Source organism: Canis lupus, chromosome 8, assembly GCF_048164855.1.
Source record: "Canis lupus baileyi chromosome 8, mCanLup2.hap1, whole genome shotgun sequence".
NCBI classification, from domain to species: Eukaryota; Metazoa; Chordata; class Mammalia; order Carnivora; family Canidae; genus Canis; species Canis lupus.
Genome location: NC_132845.1, coordinates 9,316,833 through 9,335,652, shown reverse-complemented (window position 1 = coordinate 9,335,652; position 18,820 = coordinate 9,316,833). Strand labels below are relative to the sequence as shown.

General features: G+C 35.0%; 1 long non-coding RNA gene and 1 other non-coding gene across 2 annotated transcripts in view; one reads left to right on the top strand and one right to left on the bottom strand.

Moving 5' to 3' along the window:
- The window catches only part of LOC140637828 (uncharacterized), a 31,040-nt gene extending 19,996 nt beyond the window's left edge, over positions 1-11,044 (top strand). The window contains exons 5-8 of the long non-coding RNA XR_012034884.1: positions 4,644-4,753; positions 6,379-6,440; positions 7,960-7,996; positions 8,617-11,044. This is a non-coding gene — a long non-coding RNA (uncharacterized lncRNA). The remainder of the gene's footprint in view (positions 1-4,643; positions 4,754-6,378; positions 6,441-7,959; positions 7,997-8,616) is intronic.
- Positions 5,781-5,887, bottom strand: LOC140639280 (U6 spliceosomal RNA). Its single transcript, XR_012036052.1, has one exon. It is a non-coding gene; the product is annotated as a U6 spliceosomal RNA (small nuclear RNA).
- Positions 11,045-18,820: the final 7,776 nt, after the last annotated feature.

Here is an 18,820-nt window from a genome sequence, read left to right as displayed (position 1 = left end):
GTCCACTTCATTGCATGCCAATTATGAATCAATTTTAAAAACATTGAATTTGCTTTATCCCTAAGTCTGATTTTACTCTATTGTTTTCTTTTGTGTTGAATGAGAGCACAAACAGGTGAAAAATCTGGAAATTTTCTTTGAACCTACCTGCTACAACCTATTTTCTGTCATCAGATCTTCTTGAATCTATCATAAATACTTCTCCAACCCAGTTACACCTTTCCATCAGATTGCCAGCACCTTTTCCCAAATTATCATCACACTGAATTTGGACTAACTGGGTCCTACGCCTACGCTTTTGCCTTGCAATCTACTTGCTACAATTTATATAGGATAATATTTCATAAATACAAATGTATTGAAACATTTAAAATTTTCACGTTGCTCTTATAAAAACTAACAAATATTTACCACTGAGCAAATTTCCTACAAAGCCATACATAGCTAGAGACTAAATCTGTAATCTCTAATACTTTATGAGGAACAAGCAATGACTTATATCCTCACAGATGTGTAACCAAAAACGATACTAACAACTTATTGACTCTCAAAGTTTTGTCAGGTCTTGTACTAGGTGGTTATAGACATAATCTCTAATTTCATCAACCTCCAATGAAGAAACAGAAGTTTAGACAAGTTAGTGACTTCCAGAAGATTAAGTTTATGTGTGGTGAACCTGGAATTTAAATTCAGGTTTGTCTGGCTCCAAAGTCTGTCTGCTGAATTTCAATGATATTACTGGGAATTGTGTTCGTGGATCTTTGGCTGCATATAGCTGTGATTTAAATGGCTGAGTATGATAATTACAGGAGCTGGGTCAATACCAACTATTTTTCTTATAATTCCTAGTGATCCGCTCCCAATAAATAACATTTGCACGAGAACCCCACAATAATGGGGTCTCCATGTGCATCAATTTATGTGTTCCCTTTTGTAAATCAGCATAACAATAGACGTAATATGGAAAGATTGCCAAAAGGCAGAGGAGTCCATGTAATTTATTAGATGACCACAAAGGAGTATTTTCTAAAGTCAAGAAAGTAACTCTGAAAATCATTCTAATGGTCAGTTTCTGGGAAAACAATGGGAAGGAAAGTCCTTCAACTATTTTCAAAACCTTCAATGAGAATGCTGCCTTTCGAGATCATTGGCAGACATGCTTATGTGACTCTTCAATTCCACATACTGTGCAACAGCATTTAACCCCACTTCAACAAAAAGAAATAGAAAACAGACCACAAAAAAAAAAAAGAAAAAATAGAAAGAAAAAAGAAAACAGACCACAGAAACAACAGTAATGTAGTGATACCCATACTAGGAACCTGAGAGACATTTGGAAAGACATGCCTAAGGAAAAAACAATCACCACCGAACGCTAAAAGTATAAAGAACATTTCTATTTTTTCTCAAGTTTTTTAAGTCCAGGATAATTAACATACAGTGTTATATTAGTTTCAGGCGTACATTATAGTGATTCAACAATTCCATACATTACTCAATGCTCCTCATGGTAAGTGTGTTCCTCATGGTAATCCCCTTTACCTCTTTCACCCATCCCTCCCCCCTCACCACACCCCCTGCTCTGGTAACCAAAAGCTTGTTCCCTATAGTTAAAACTGTTCCTTGGTTTGTCTCTCTCTCTCTCTCTTTTTTTTTCCTTTTGTTCAATTTATTTTCTTTCTTAAATTCCACATATAAGTGAAATCATATGGTATTTGTCTTTCTCTGGCTGACTTGTTTCACTTCATATTGTACTCTCCAGCCCATCCATGTCATTGCAAATGGCAAAACTTCATTCTTTTCTATGCTGGAGTAATATTCTAATATTCCATTTCATATAGATATATATATATATATCACTTCACATCTTCTTTCTCCATTTATCTAAAAACGGACACTTGCACTGCTTCTGTGATTTGACTATTGGGTAAATACTCAGTAGTGCAATTACTGGATCATAGGGTAGTTCTATTTTTAATTTTTTGAGCAACCTCCATACTGGTTTCCACAGTGGCAGTGCCAATCTGCATTCTCACCAACAAGGCATAAGAGTTCCTTTTTCTCCACATTCTTGCCAACATTTGTTTCTTGTGTTTTTGATTTTAGCCATTTCACAGGTGTGAGGTATTTCCCTGATGGTGAGTGATGTTGAGCATCTTTTCATGTGCCTGTTGGTCACCTGTACGTCTTCTTTGGAGAAATATCGGTTCATATCTTGTGCTCATTTATTAGTTTGTGTTTTGAAAGTTTAGTTGTGTAAGTTCTTTATATATATTTTGGATACTAACCCTTTATTAGATGCCATTTGCAAATATCTTCTTCCTTTTAATAGGTTGTCTTTTAGTTTTGTTAATTGTTTCCTTCACTGTACAGAAGCTTTTTATTTTGATGTAGTCCTAAAAAATTACTTTTGCTTTAATTTCCCTTGCCTCAGGAGACATGTCAAGAAAATACTGATGTGATAGATGTCAGAGAAATTACTGCTTGTACCCTCTTCTAGGCTTTTTATGATTTCAGATCTAACATTTAGGTCTTCAATCCATTTTGAGCTTATTTTATTTTATTTTTTAAAGATTTTATTTATTCATGAGAGACACACAGAGATAGAGAGAGAGGCAGAGACACAGGCAGAGGGAGAAGCAGGCTCCATGCATGGAGCCTGATGTGGGACTCGATCCCGGGACCCCAGGATCATGAAGGCAGGCGCTAAACTGCTGAGCCACCCCATTTTGAGTTTATTTTGTGTCTGGTATGAGACAGTGGTACAGTTTTCCCAAAACCATTTGTTGAAGTGACTCTTTTTTCCCACTGCATGTTCTTGCCTCCTTTGTCGAAGATTAATTGACTATATAATCATGGATTTGTTTCTGGGCTTTCTGTCCTGTTGCCTTGATCTATGTGTCTATTTTTGTGCCATTACTATACTGTTTTAATTACTTCAGCTTTGTAGTATAACTTGAAATCTGTAACTGTAATACCTCCAACTTTGTTTTTCTTTTTCAAGATTGTTTTGGCTATTCAGGGTTTCTTTGTGGCTCCATACAAATCTTATGAGTATTTGTTCTAGTTCTGTGAAAAATGATGATGGTACTTTGTTAGGGATTGCGTTAAATCTGTAGATTACTTAAAATGTATGGACATTTTAGAAATATTTGTTTTTCCAAATCATGAGGATGGACTCTTTCCATTTGTGCCATCTCAAATTTCTTTTATCAATGTTTTATAGTTTTCAGAGTACAGGTCCCTCACCTTCCTTGGTATTTTATTATTTTTGGTACAATAGTAAATGGGGTTGCTTTCTTGATTTCTCTTTATGTTGCTTCATTATTAGTGCATAGAAATGCAGTGGATTTCTGTATATTGATTGTTTTCATCCCATGATCTTACTGAATTCATTTATCAGCTCTACTAGTTTCATGGTGGAGTCTTCTGAGTTTTCTATATATAGTATCATGTCACCTGCAAAGAGTGAAAGTTTTACTTCTAAAGAACATTCTTACTTTTTTAGAATGTACCAAGAGTAAGCAATTTTATAGTAATAATCAAATACATCTCAGTCATCAGCCTGATGCGGGACTTGATCCCCAGCAGCCCCCCAAACCCCGGGGCTCACTTCTTTTTCTCATTTCTGCTTGGATATAAATCTTGGGCAAGGTGACAGTGTAAGAAAGAAGAAGGTTGGTGTGACTTGGCTTTAGTTGAATCATTGCACTTCATGTCATAGCCAAGAGAAAATAATAAACCAGAAGACACTAAAGTGTATCAGATATTGTTAACCAAGTGATGATTCAGTGGGTTCATGTACAAACCTTGGAGAGAAATTTTAAATGTAACATATGAGTGAAAATATATCAGTTGATACGATCTCACTTTGGCAGACATATAGCCTATAATAACTGCATTTCTATAGGACCTGAATAGTAGATATTTTGGAGGATACAATCACAATGAATCAATAGATTTCAACTGGAACTTAGTAACTAACTTCTAACTTTTATAATACGATAAGCTGTTATTAGAGTCTCATTTTGATTATCAGTAAAAATCAAAGGGTTTTGTCACAGAAATGGAAAAATGTAAACTTTTTTTCAGAACAGGTGCAATGTAAGTGAATATTATACTTTCACTCCAATGTAAGGGTCTGATTTCAAACTAATGAGACAATAGATCAGAATTCACCAATTGCACTGCACTATGGAAACATATTTCATTAACAGAATATAAATATGTCTTATATTTGCACTAAAGTTGGTTTCATGAAGCTAGAGTCAGTTTCTCTATAAGGTGTAACTGTGCTAGTATAAGCAAATATTATTCAGATTGAATAATTCATTCTCTAGTTTGTAACAAAATGCTTATACGCAGAGTCAAAAGTTTTCATCAGAGTTGAATTATATGGTCTGTTATGAGCTGAATGCTTGTATCCCCCTAAAATTCATATGTTGAAGCCCTAACCTCCAACATGGCTATATCTAGAGACAGGGTTTCTAAGGAAATAATTAAGGTTAAATGAGGGCATAAGAGTGAGTCCCTGATTTCATAGGATTTATAACAATAGACACCAGAGTTCGCTCACACTCTCTTTCTCTCCCTCCCTTTGTCTCTGTCTTTGTCTCTTCCTCTACCTTTCCTTGCACTCCAAGGAAGGCCACGTGAGAACATAGTAAGAGGGAGCTGTCTATAAGCCAGGACACCTTCACTAGACACCGAATTTGCTGACACCTTGATCTTGGACTTTCCAGCCTCCAGGATGGTGAGAAAATAAATTTCTGTTCTTTAAACCAACCAGTCTGTGTTTTGTTATAGCAGCCCTAACTAACTAATATATGGTCTCTTCCATTTCAAGGTACTACAGCATTACATATGCAAAAGAAACATACATATCTTTTTCTCTAAAAAAGTCATAAAAAATTGTTTAGTGATGTTGTCTTTGAAAAGTATTTATCTATTGTTTATACTTAGTCAAAGTAATTATGAATATAAGAACTTCCTTAAAAGAATTTTAAATAATTGCAGTTGAGCATGAAACCATCACCTCACAATCCATGCCTGCAAATGTAGTCTTCCTGAATTTAATAGCCAGAATGCATCATTTCTCTATATCAACACGTTCTCCATCATGCATAAATACTTGGTACTAATGAAGGCTAAGGGACTGGCGTGAAAGCCTAAATATATCTATGTCTGAGTAAGGTTATTGGTGAAAACCAATTTTTTTTAAAAAGGCACTACCTTCTGGCAATAACCAGAATTGATTATTGTTTACATACAAATCTTGGAAGTACCTTATAATTATACAATAGTTTTCCATAAGAACCTCAGAAAACTACACACAATATATTTAACTTGGATAACAAGAACTTTTCTCATTAAAGTACCTCTAAGACATGGTAGAGGCATATTTGAAATGAACTGAGTTGATTTGAATTAAATTCAACATTTTTTTTCTTCCCAAAAAATGTAAGATGTAGTGAGAGTTATTTATCCTATATGATAATTATGTAGTGCTTGTCATCCAATAAATACCCACCATAAACCAAATATTTATTTTTAAAATATTTTTTTATTTTAGCATAACACATTTTCAAAACCAGGAAGCTGAAGTTCATATAATACTATTAACTCTGGTACAGATCACATTTGGATTTGATCAACTTTTATAACAAGTACTGATTTTTTTATAGCTTTATTAAAGTATAATTGATACACAAACACCTGCACATATTTAATGTATACAATGTGATGAGTTTGGACATACGTCTGCACCTGTGATACCATCAAAAAATATGGAACACTTCACAAATTTGCATGTCATCCTTGCTCAGGGGCCAGGCTAATCTTCTCTGTGTTGTCCCAATTTTAGTATATGTGCTGCTGAAGTGAGCACTATAAACCAAATATTTAGTTTTTATCCCCAAAACTAAGGCATACTCACCTTAAGAAGTACAAGAAATTAGAAGAGAGATCAATTACAAATAATCTAATTTGCCATCATTTTCTTCAATTTCTACCTGCTTTTGTAATGTGACTCGCCCAATATGAGACTGGTCTTTGAAAACCTTTCTGTCTGGGTCACTTGAGTGGCTCAGGCAGTTGAGCAACCAACTCTTGGTTTCAGCAGGTCACGATCTCAGGGTCCTTGGACAGAGCCCCACACATCAGGTTCTGTGCTCAGCAGGGAGTCTGCTTGAGGTTCTCTCTCCCCTGTCCCTACCTCCACCCATGTGCTCTCTCTCTCTCACACACACACAAAAATAAATAAATCTTTATAAAAATTCATTTGTCTATCAAAAAAGAAATCAAAGAACTACAAACATATGTAGAATAAAGAAATGTTGAAATAAACTTGCAAATGACCTAATACTGGCTTTTTCACAGGAGTATTTGGGGAGTGGGGAGTGAGAAAAATCAACTGAGTCTCCACCTGACACAATTTATTGGTGTGTATAATGACAATAATTATTTCTCATTGCTAATAGTTATCTATAACTTGCAAAGTTGTTTTCATAAATTTTTTAGTTTTTTTTTTTTTTTTTTTTTTTTAAGTAGTAAGAACACATTCAGAACTGTTAAAACAGGAGGAAAGAGACCTCAGTATAGAACTGAGTTCAATTCTAAATACAGCATGGGCAGGAGAAATTCATAGCCAAGTGGTAGGGTGGTGGTGAATGGATAGAAAGGTACTGATAGGAAACTTCAAGGATAAGGGGAGAGTCTGGCTAAATCGACTTGATAGGATCCTTGCCGAGGTCAGGCTAGGGTGATCAGACACTAAGGAGTGGGGAGAGGGAATGTGACCAGAGATCAAGGGTGATCAGATATCAAGATGAGGAATTCTTGCTACAGCAGGACAATGTGGGTGCCATGAGGACAGACACTGAAGGTAGAGGCCTAGGAAGGAATGAGAGGCTCTGGCTGGAAGTAGGGTGAGAAGAGAGTTTGTATCCACAAAGAAGCCTCTCATTTTTCTCTTTCAATGGGATCCAATGGAATAGAATTAGGCGAAGATGAAGGGGTTGGTGTGGGTAGGATTTTCTCCAAATGGCACTCCTATGTTCTTATTAAATGAATGAATTTCAAGTAAACAATTCACAGAGTTGACAGAGAGAAGAGGGTTCTAAATGCATCCCAGAAAGCCAAAAAAGTCTTTCCATAAAACTCCAGTGAAGAGTTACTCACTCTAACATGTATAAGCCTGCATCTGCCACATAATCCCCCTAGAGAATAGTTTTTAAGTGACAGAGTAGGATACTGGCAAATTCTACTTCTACTGACAAACCTAATGGAACCAGCTATTAGTCTAATTCAAGGCACAATGACTACATGAAAAGCCATATCCCCTTCCCCAGTTCTGCCAGAGCAAAAATGAGTAAGTTCAAAGAAGAATGCTCAAACCTAGAATGGGCAAATGTTTTTGAGGTTACATGTCATTTTATTGCTCTCTCACTTTTAATGTTTTAGCAGGTATTACTGAACATATCAAACTACCGCACTGTAATTTAGTCTCTGATAAAACACTTTACCATCTGGCCAGCTTCCTTCCAACACTTTCATCAGTTTTCCCAAACTGATAGCAAAAGAGAGTCATTTGTTTCATCTCCTGATCTCCTTTTTCACATCACAATGAGTGATTCCCATTTAATACATCTCATGAGCTGATACTACAGAATGTGAAGGAATGCAAATGATGTGACTGGTACAATTGGAAAAAATTTTATAATTGCCATGAAATGAACAAGGGGTCTCTAATTATACACATTAACAGGACAAAGATGCACGGTGTTCTGCCCATGACGGTTTAATGACATCAGTTTTATGGCTGGGATTTCTAGCATTTCTCTCATTATGCTGTATGTCATATTAGGCAAGTAGTAAATTGGTTCAAACTGCATGGGTGGTTTTAAAAGCCAACCCATATGCTGATATGTGTTTCCTTTTCTTTACATTCTCTTATGACAGGTAATGCCCTTGAATAGTACTCCAGTAAATAAGACAGGTAAAACTTTTCCCCTACTAATATCTTCAAACTCAAGTATGTCTCTTCAGATGCACCTGGATTTAACATGTGGATTTAATCTTTTTGTTGTCATCTATCCTCTAAAATAAAGATGCACATTTAATAAAATCTAGAAAAGCTTATGGAAATGCATCCAATCAGATGTGACACTTATAGGGGACATAAGGGCAATAATATCCGAGAAATAGTAGGAAAGAAAAGTAAAGTAGGAAAATTACTTTTCATACTTCAAGTGAGAGAAATGTTATTCTATTGCTATACTCAAAAGCAATATCCACAATATGACTGAAAAGCAGCAACTCCAAATAATTTCACAATTGTATATGCCAAAGTTATTTTGACAAAAACTTTTCTTTAATGTATCTGATAAATATTTGTCCCAAATGGAATAGAAAATTGAAAAAAAATGCAGTAGTTTTTTTACTATCTCTTTTTAGATACTTTGATTCATGGCATAAGTTCTCTTTATGATTTTTTTTCAAATAAAATTGTTTCATCTGCATAACCTAGCGATTTTATGACCCCTGGAAGCATTTTCTCCAGGTGCAGTTTCTAATATGATTTTAGTATTTCAAATTTTTCTTCTTTTATAATTTCAGGCATTTGGAGAACCAGAGGGAAATCTTGACAGTCAAGAAGGTCATTAGGAGTCGGCAGTACAATTTTATAGTTCAGTGATGTAAACCATTACTCTTTTCAAGCATTCGAAAGATCATGCCAGCCTCCATTGGACTGCCATTGAAAAGGATCTTCTGTTACATTTCTTTAAATTGGACACCAAGAGCAGAGGTTACGTGATTATATCCTTTAAGTGCAGAATTTAAAGCAATGAATCACTGTGATTACTTTATCATGGATGAAGCCAAGAAAAGTACTGGGCTAAGCACTGTGATGGATACAATGAATAGGGAGCGCACATTTAATTTGGAAGATTGCAGATGAAAAAATAAATAACAAGTAACAAGACTTGAAATGGGTTGGTGCTCTACCACGAGCAGTGTGACACTGGCCAAACACTGAACATTGATGAACCCGAACTTACCAGGTTAAGTGACTTAACTAGCGACACACACACACAAGACTTGTTAAGATACACTGGTGCCATATAAAGTGGGGTGTAATCTGGAGATACATCTTTGTTTTTGTTTGTTTTTAGTACTGATATTTAAGAAAAAGATGGAAAGAGAGGAAGAAAGACTGAAGAAAAGAAAACGAAGCTTGAGGCAGACATAGACATGTTTGTAAGAGGACAGAGAGTTAATAAAGAAAGGTCATGTTGGTGGCTCATACTCTTCTCTCTTAGAAATAAAAGTCAAGATTATCTCTAAGTGTGCAGGAGAACAAAGTAAAGTGCATGACAGATGGAAAGATCAGGATAGTTGTTGAAATAAATCAGAGAGCAGCTGTTAAAGTGTAATTGCCTCCGATTTTAAACTCTAACAGGTGTAAGAAAGTAGAAGGCAATTTTTAATGGTTTTTGATTTGCAGAGAGATTTTTAAGGGATGACGTACAAAGCCAGGGAAGCAAAGGACCTGAGGCTATTAGCTAAAGGACACCTGAAGTGAAAAGAATGTTGAGAAAAGGAAGGAATACCTTAAAGTAAGTCCAGGAATAGAAGATGAAGTTGGATGTCAAGGGACTGAAGGCCCAACAAGATCAAAGAACAAGAGTGTAGGGAATGCTGGTAAGGTTTTCTGAAAAGAAATGATGCTTCTAATCCATTTCAGGTGAGGGCAATGTTCAGGATTGGGCTGTGGAGGTAAGTCCCTGGACAAATATGAGGAGAGACGTCGACATAGAGGAATAAGAAGCCACGAGAGTTGAAATATTTGGGGTGATTGATATAGTGACATCACATAGGAAAATAGAAGGTGAAAGGATGGATGACTCTAACATAGGAATGGTTGTCCTCAATAAATGCCTGAAATGTGAATGAAAATTTCCATGTTTATACTTATGTAAATGTATGTAACTTTACATAAATGTAAATGAAAAGTAAATGATAGAAAGGATACAGACTGCATAGCAAATGGTTCTACTCTCATGTTGAAAAGTTTCTGTGTGAGTTTGAAAGTCTTGGAGAATGACAAGACTCCCAGTGTTGAAAAAAAGTGAGAAGCCCCGGGGAATGAGGCTTACCACTGAGCTGACCTACAAAGGAAATAATATTCCCAGGAAATAACCAGATTTCTGATTATTCCCGGAAACAATCATGCTTCTATGATAAAATACAGATAATATAAACTTCTATACAGTAATATACTCAAAGGTACAATTTATAATTCTGAAAATGTTGTTTCTGGTCATAGACAATAAAAAATTACAGAACCTGGTATACAACTTGTTAGCTCAGGAGTTCAAATAAGTATTGAATTATGCTGAATCATCCTGCCTAAACATTAATTACATTAACTTAATGACATTAACATTTGCCTCTTTTTATTCCCCCCTTTGTCTAATTGAGACATTTGTTACATGAACTAAATTAATTCTTGATATAATAGGTTTCTTTGCATCATGGTCTTTGTCAAACAATTTTGCCTTCTATTGTCCATCAAGTTTTTACATCTGGATTTGAAATGTACATTAGTATGATAAAATGGTTTCCCTGTCATTTTCCCATGAGCTGTTTCTCATTTAGTTAAATACCTCTTCAGGGGGCCGAGACTCCATTGATTTCAAAGTGAGATCAGCATGCTGATGAGATTTTTAGACCATATTGAATAACGAGAAAATGGACTCTTCATTGGTCTTCCCCCAAGAGGAATTCAGCAGAGCTACAGAAAGAAAACACCAATGAAAAAATATAGAGACCAAGGGACAGCAGGTAGAAGAATTAGTCATGGTTGCTCTAAAGTATAAAATTTTACTTCCAATATACTGCCAAAAATACTGAATGATTTAATAGAACATGTTAGTCTAGCTTTTACAAAGAATGGATTTCTGAGATTTTCTTTCTTTCATGGCCCTGTGTTTTCTTGACCTTTTTTACCTGGTTCCAGTTTCCTTAGATACTTGCTGGGGATAGCATTTTGGAGCATTTTGCCAAGACTTATTCACATGAGTCCTATTGACCTTGATCAAGGTCACAAGGCAAACTCTCCAGTCCTTAACTTTGAAAATAAACTTGATATTTCCAGTCATATTTTCATCTGGTTTTGTTATTCCACATATGAGAATTATTTCTCTGAGAGGTTTGATTTACTTCTATTAATTATTATTCAAAAATATACCCTGTGAAACAATTGCAACCAAATACCAAACGAATGAAAACAGATGGCAGTGTAATCTTGAGAAAGAATTTTGCCCCCCTAGGGAGGACAGTAGGAGGATATACTAGAGACAGAATTTTCTTAAATTGTCCTTAGAAAGTTAACATTAAAAGTGACTAAAATAAGGTTTGCTGGTATCTCTCTCAATTTTAAACATTTATGTTTCTAAGGTAAAGCATTTTTAAAAATAATTCAGAACTTACACAGAAAAAGTAAATTACTTTGTTTTGTGGTCTCACAATTACAACATTTGGGTCCGTGCCAAACCAAAGAAAAAATGTACCCAATGAATTTAGAAAATATGACATCAGAATGATAAAAGTAAGTTTGAGAACTGAACAAAATTTGAAGAACTCATCAAAAATTTCCCTCAGTTATTAGGATGTGTCTGACTTTTATTTTTCTGGCTTTATCTTTGTAGATTTTACCCATTCAAGATCAAAACAGTTGGTCAATTTCATTAGCTCCTTTAAAAGTGCATGTAGAAGGGCTCCTGGGTGGCTCAGTTGGTTAAGCATCTAACTTTTGATCTCAGCTCAGGTCTTGATCTCAGGATCATGAGTTCAAGCTCCGTGTTGGGTTCCACGCTGGGCACAGGGCTTCTTAAAAATAAGTAAATAATAAAATAAAACCATATGTGGCTAAATCTTAAAAAATGCATCTAGAGAGTGAAAGGAGTTTAAATATCTGAGGGCAATCCCTTTCACCATGTTAGAAGGGGGCCCTTTGGTCTCATTATCATACACTAAAAAGGTAGTGAAGTTAGATCCTACCCAAAAAAGCAGGTCTCCAGGGCACAGAATGAAGACCAAAGTCAGATTCACCAGATATTAATCTGTTAAAAGTACCTCTGCCTAAAAAGCCTAGTCCAAGATCCGCATGAGGCAATGTACTTAACACCTCCCAAACTCCCTTTTCAGCACAGATTACCCACTACACTTAGGGTGCCAGATGGAATCTTGAAAAAGTGTTGCAATGCAATCAGGCATCAAAGTTAAAATGAATTTTACAAACAGCATTAAGGCTAACTACATTTCCAAACCACTCTTGGCATATTTCTTGGGTCTCCTCCATTCATTTTGCCAGCAGTGGTTGATTTAAAAGGTTATGTGAATGTGTGTATTTTTTCCTAATGTAACATTTACAGAGAAAGCACTTATGTAAATAAACCTTTGGAAAATGAGGCTGTTAGGATTAAAGCACAAATGCGGGCATATGCTATGGAAAACACTGTTCTTTTTCTTTAATACTATGCTAAGGAAAATTTATTTAAGTAAATTTCAAATAAACATTTTATACGTACAATTGCTATGAAAGACACTCAATTTTCCACAATATTGCAAAAAAAAAAAAGTATGAGTGCTTTTAGACTGGAAATATCGATCACACCTTTCCTGGTACAAAGATCATAGAGAACACACATGTTCTCATAGCTTTATACTACATTTTTTTAATGTTAAAACACCAGAGCCAATGCTGGCTGCCTATTTTTATAATTCCATAGGTATTGACATATGTCACCTGTGATGCAGCCACATTTGGCCAACTCTCTGCACTCACCAGGGAAGAATCGATCCTCAGCTTTCATTAGATGGTAGAAATAGACCATTGGCAGAAAAAAAAATATTTTTAAAAATAAATAAGAGAATTTGCTGCCTGGGGATGACACCACTACCATTCTCCAGTGATTTGAATTATTGAATGGGCTAAATAAAAGCTGTTTCTATTCTCTTTTTGCCCAGACTAACCACCTGAAATGCAAGTTGACTTTTTAAAAATTCTTTTATCCCTTCAGGTTGGTAGGATTTATCCTTGAATGTTCTGTTCTGCACACTCTGTGTGGAGTGCTGACATGTATTTATCTAACAATCTCTAAAAAAATAGAGAGCTTTAAAGAAAATAAAGACTACAAAGCCCATAGTATTTGCCAAACTATTAGCCATGATGTGCAATTGTGAGATCGCTCAACAAACTTCACAAAAAGCTGAAACTTTTCATTTCTATAAAGTCTTTTCTGATCAGTAGCGTCAAAGGTGTTCTCACTGGGTCCGCATGGTAGGAGAACATGTAAATGACAAACAGGGCAATGAATGGAAACGATTTTAATCTGATTAAATTCGGCCAATGTTTGCTAAGCACCTACTACATGCGGGAACACAGTGCTGTGGCACTATGGATTATAACATCCATTTCTTCGCCAATCATTTCAATGCCAGGCTTTCAGCTCTATATCAAGAACTTAAGAAGTTTTTCTTGTCTTTCACCTCCCCAATCACCAGCTAGTTTCAGTTTGAACTCCTGGTTTTCCCATATTTGCACCTTATTGTCATTGTCCTGACCCCACTGCTATTGTAATTATTTGTTATAATTACTCTAAAAGCTTTTTCTTGTGCTCAAGAACTCTAATTCCATGTCCTGCAGAGACTTGCGCAATGACAGAGTTGAAGGAATAAATGAATTCATTCATTCAGTTGAATAAGTAAATGAGTGAATTAAGAGACAGCCAAGAAGCTGATAATCTCCCAATGCAGATACGTGCAAATATTACAAAAATACAAGGTAAAATTTAATAAATAGCTGAAAAGAGTTAAAGTGTTATAGAGAAGTTTAGAATAGCAGAAGGGGGACATTGTGTGTATGGTCAATAAGAAAAGGTGCCTTTTGAGAACAACCTTCAAAGATGAACAGGAATTCAATAAAAAGAAAAAGTTTTAATGGTGGAAGAAAGCATTGTAAGGAGGAACGAGAACACAAGGTCAGAAGCTGAAGAGCAGGCAAGAAGGAGGCATAACATTGCGATTACACCTGCACGCCCTGGGACCAGCCAGCTGAGGTTCACCTGCTGACAATGCCAACCTCTAGTTCCATGACCTTGGGCAAGTTGCCCAACATCTTCATGCTTTGCCCTTTTATCCCCTTTCTTTTTTTTTCAGGTTATAAAGTAAGGGTAATAGTAGTAACTACCTTGTAGAATTATTGTCAGGCTTAAATGATTTCATGCTTGTAAAATACCTGACACGTGATGAGCACTCGAAAAACTGGCTAATATTAGTTTTAACTAATTACAAAGAGCTCCATCAAACTATGGTGGAATCTATACACAGGACAAACAATGGTCCAAAAACTTTGAAAGAGGGTGTGCTCATTCTATGGAGTATAAAATTCCAGATGAGGAATTTGCACTTTGCAACACAATAGACAGACACATGGTTGTACAGTGTCTCACTTTAATGCAGCTAAATGTACACCTGATTCTTTCACCAAAAACCCATTTTTTAAATAAATAGGAAAGCTCTGAAGACACAGACTATACTGTGCACTATGTTGCATGGCACACAGAATTCATTAAATGTCAAATAAATTCTTGGTAATCTATTCATGGACCAAAAAGATACCTTTAGACTTCTACTCTGGAGAGCTAAAGAGCTGATGAAAAGTTTCTTTCCATCCCTTATTCAGAAGTCTGAACAAAAAACATTCAGACTCTTGGACTTTTTTTTGCACTGGGAATTGACCAATGTGACTGCTAGAATCAAATGTGCTTTCTGCTCAATAATATTCTTTACAGACAAGTTTATTCCCAGCCAAAGTGATATATATTAGAGAGATAATAAGCTTCTATATTAACATATAAGGAGTATTATTCAACTGCAAATGGTTTTGCACAATCCATGATACCTATAAACCCTATCCTAACAGGTAATTTGCCCTAAGTATTTTAGTCTATCATATATTAAACCATTGAGAGCAGAGAAAAATCATTATAAAAAATGAAAAAAATCCACAAAATATCAAAAAAAGTAATTACACATATAAAAAACATATATTCTTGAATTAAGAAATGACAGATCCAATTCAAGTTAATTTTCAGAAAACACAAGTTTATTTTTTTTTTTAAAACACAAGTTTAGAAAGTGAATCATTTGCTGTTTATTGGCAACAGTGCTCTTTAGTTAGTATTAACATTAATGCCAGAGGGCTTAAGAATATTCTACTACTCAAAATATGGAAGCTTCACTGACAAACATGACTAATTATTGAAACTGGACTGATATTCAGCTTCCTGAGCAGTCTTCTATTTCTAAGTAAAGGCACACTAGTAAGAGATAATATTAAAGTTTTTTATTCATAAATAAATATTTGACAACTTGGCATTTTATCTTAACTTTTTTTGGAATTTAATGTAAACATACATTAAAATGGGAAATTTGATATTGATGAGTTTTGCATATCATGTTGGTTTGACCTTTCACTTTGCCTTGATTTTCATAAATGAGAGTTAAACTCAAGGTGGCGAGTTGTATTGGAAGCCAGGGGGCTTTTACCAAATTATAGTAAAAAACCTACTTAATCACTAAAACTTAGTAAGAATTTCCTTCCTCTCTGCTCAAATTACATTATTACCTGCAGTATTTAACTCTATGAGATAATTTGCACACTTAGCTATGGCCATTTAAAAAGCCACATAAGTCATTATGTGACTTCTCTATTTGGTTTAATGCAAATTCCCAAAATGGCTTTCAAGTTATTTGGAATTTTTCTTCTCAGCCTAATTGCAATTTTATTTATAGAAATGGGAATTATTTCTGCTTGGAAAATAAACTTCTCAGAAACTGAAAATTTATCGACAGAAAGAGCATTTAACAGTATTTCCTCTTTAAAATAATCCCGGGATTTCTCATCAGATTGTAGAATGGGCAGTTAAAGGCAGCAGGTCTTGCCTGGTGAATAGAGAGACTAGTTGAAAATATCAGTTATTTCACTTACTTTTTCTTTTCTTTTTTTTTTTTTTTTTTTTTTTATTTCGCTTACTTTTTAACCAAACTATTCTCTGGCCTTGGACCCATAAGTCAATTTTCCAAGTAACTGTGTTTCAGAGTTTTGCGCTCTTCCTTCATTTACATCCATCTCTAATACATCCGTGAATGTCCAGGCATCTTGAGCTAGTTGCTCAAAGTGACCCTAGACCCGACTACTGAAAGAAGTCTTCACCCCCAGCCATTGTCAGGAGAGAATGTAGCAACTCCTTTTTCCCTCACTTGTTCTTATTGTCCTACATATTTCCATCTCACATGTAAAAGACCGCATACCAAGAACTGCCTAAAATTCTATTTAAATGTGTAGAAAGGATGTACACCAACTCTCCCAATTGACTTGCTTTCTTATTTTTGAATAACCAGAACAGATGTTAACCATTTGAAGTGATTACATGATAGACTTAGTCAGATGAGCTGGGTGCTACTTTAAAATTATACACTGTGTTTATGAAAACTTATTTTTCTTTTTAATTCCCCAAGGGAGAGGGTTGCCAGATTCAGCAAACAAAACTGTAAGACATCCAGGTACAACTGAATAAATTGAAAAATTCAAAAAGTAAAATTTGAATAAACACCAAATATTTATTTGTATATGTCCCAAATATTCTATGTCTTGCATTTATATCTGGTAATCCTACACAAGGAGTTCATCGTGTTGTCAAATAAATACATCTCTGGAGTTTTCAAACCACTACCATTGTATAACACAAATGCTTAATTCCATAACACTGTGAAGAAAAAATATAATCCATTTAAACAACTTCTTGATATTATTAAGCTGTTAGTTTAAATTTTCTTCTAAGTTGTTGTTTTTAAGTATTCAGTTCTAATCAATCTATTTATTTAACAACTTCTGTAGTCTGGTGAAATCTAGAAGTGACACCAACTTAAAGAGACTTACAGCTTGAAAAGATCTCTGACCTTTGAGTGAATTAGTCAAATCACTATTAATAAGACTCAGTTAACTTGAAAATGTTAGGTAATCTAAAAGCAGGCAGACACAATAACAGGAGCCGTGGTGGCTAGGGCAGAGATCTGGGAACTAATACACACACAAAACTTTTGGAAAAAAAAATGCATGTATAATAAAATAGTAGACACTTTACATAGTGATTCTGATTTAACATTCATATGTTCAAAACTTCACACTCCTGTAGGAATTGGTTTGCAACACCTTAGCCCCATAGCATAATCATTCTTGTGTTGTTTACCCATCAACATAAGTTAATCATCCCTTATGAATTACAAAAGCACAACGGACATAATACATATTGACTGAGTGTTGATTTCATTAGCTAAGGCAAACATGTGTTACCGTAAAATATCCATGTGGCCTAACACAAATCTTTGAATTGTGTCAATATGTAGGAAATCCACATATTAAGTATTGGTAAGTAAGATATTAAAGGTATGTAGTGATTAAGTAAAGATATTAGTAAGTATGATATTAGTGAACAGGACTAAGGTATTAAAATATCCTTTACCACTTTCGTGTGTACAAATTCTGTACAGTGGATTTGAAACCTGAGAAATAGAAGTACTGGTATCACTTATAAACTAGACAAGAACAGTTTTCACAAGGAAAATCATAGCTTTATCTCATTTATGAATATCAAAAATTTAAACAATAGATTTACAAACTCAATCCAGAATAGCATAAAAAACACACATGACCAAGTTTGACTTATCTTAGGAGTACAAATATATTTTCACATTGCAAATCTATTAAACTACATAAACATATTTAAAGGGAAAAACACAAGATCATCTAAGAGATGTAGGAATTTTATAAAATTCAGCATCTCTTCAGACAGAGAGCCAAGAAAACTAAGAATAGAAGGGAGCTTCTTATCCTGATAAAAGATATATACCAAAAGTCTACTACAAATATCCTTAGTGGTAAAATATGAAATGTATTCCCCTCATAATCCGGAACAAGCCAAGAATGCCCATATCGCTAAATTTTATTCCAATTTTATTGAGGATCTTTTTCAGTACAATAAGAGAAGCAAAATAAATTACGAGCATAAATATTTAAAGAATACTTAAAGAAAGAAAACATGATTTATAGATGATATTATTGACCACATAAAATACCTGGAATTATCTATAGACAAATTGCTAGAATTAATAAGAATTCAGCAGGGTTTTACCCATGTTATGCAGACACTATACAAAAATAAATGGTATCTTACACAAGTAACAATCTGAAAGTGTTGAAAGGAGGGAGAGCAAGAGTGAGAAGTGGCAGGAGGGGTGCTCTTTATGGTAATAACAGAAACAAAAAATGTACAGATATGTATGTAGAAAATTTAACATTGGTGAGAGGCATTATAAAAGACCTAAATAGGGACCCCTGAGTGGCTCAGCAGTTGAGCATCTGTCTTTGGCTCAGGTTGTGACCCTGGGGTCCTGGGATCGAGTCCCACATCTGGTTCCCCACAGGGAGCCTGCTTCTCCTTCTGCCTATGTCTCTGCCTCTCTCTCTGTGTCTCTCACGAATAAGTAAATAAAATATTTAAAAATAAATAAAAAAATAAAAGAACTAAATACATAGAGATCTTCCACGTTCAAGGACAACAAGCCAGTATTTTAAAAATATTTACTCTCCTCAACTTCACCACCTCCATTTTTATCACCATAGTCCAATTCACCATCATCTTTCACATTTCTCTGGTCCTCTCCTAACTGGCCTCTTTTGCTTGAACCTACT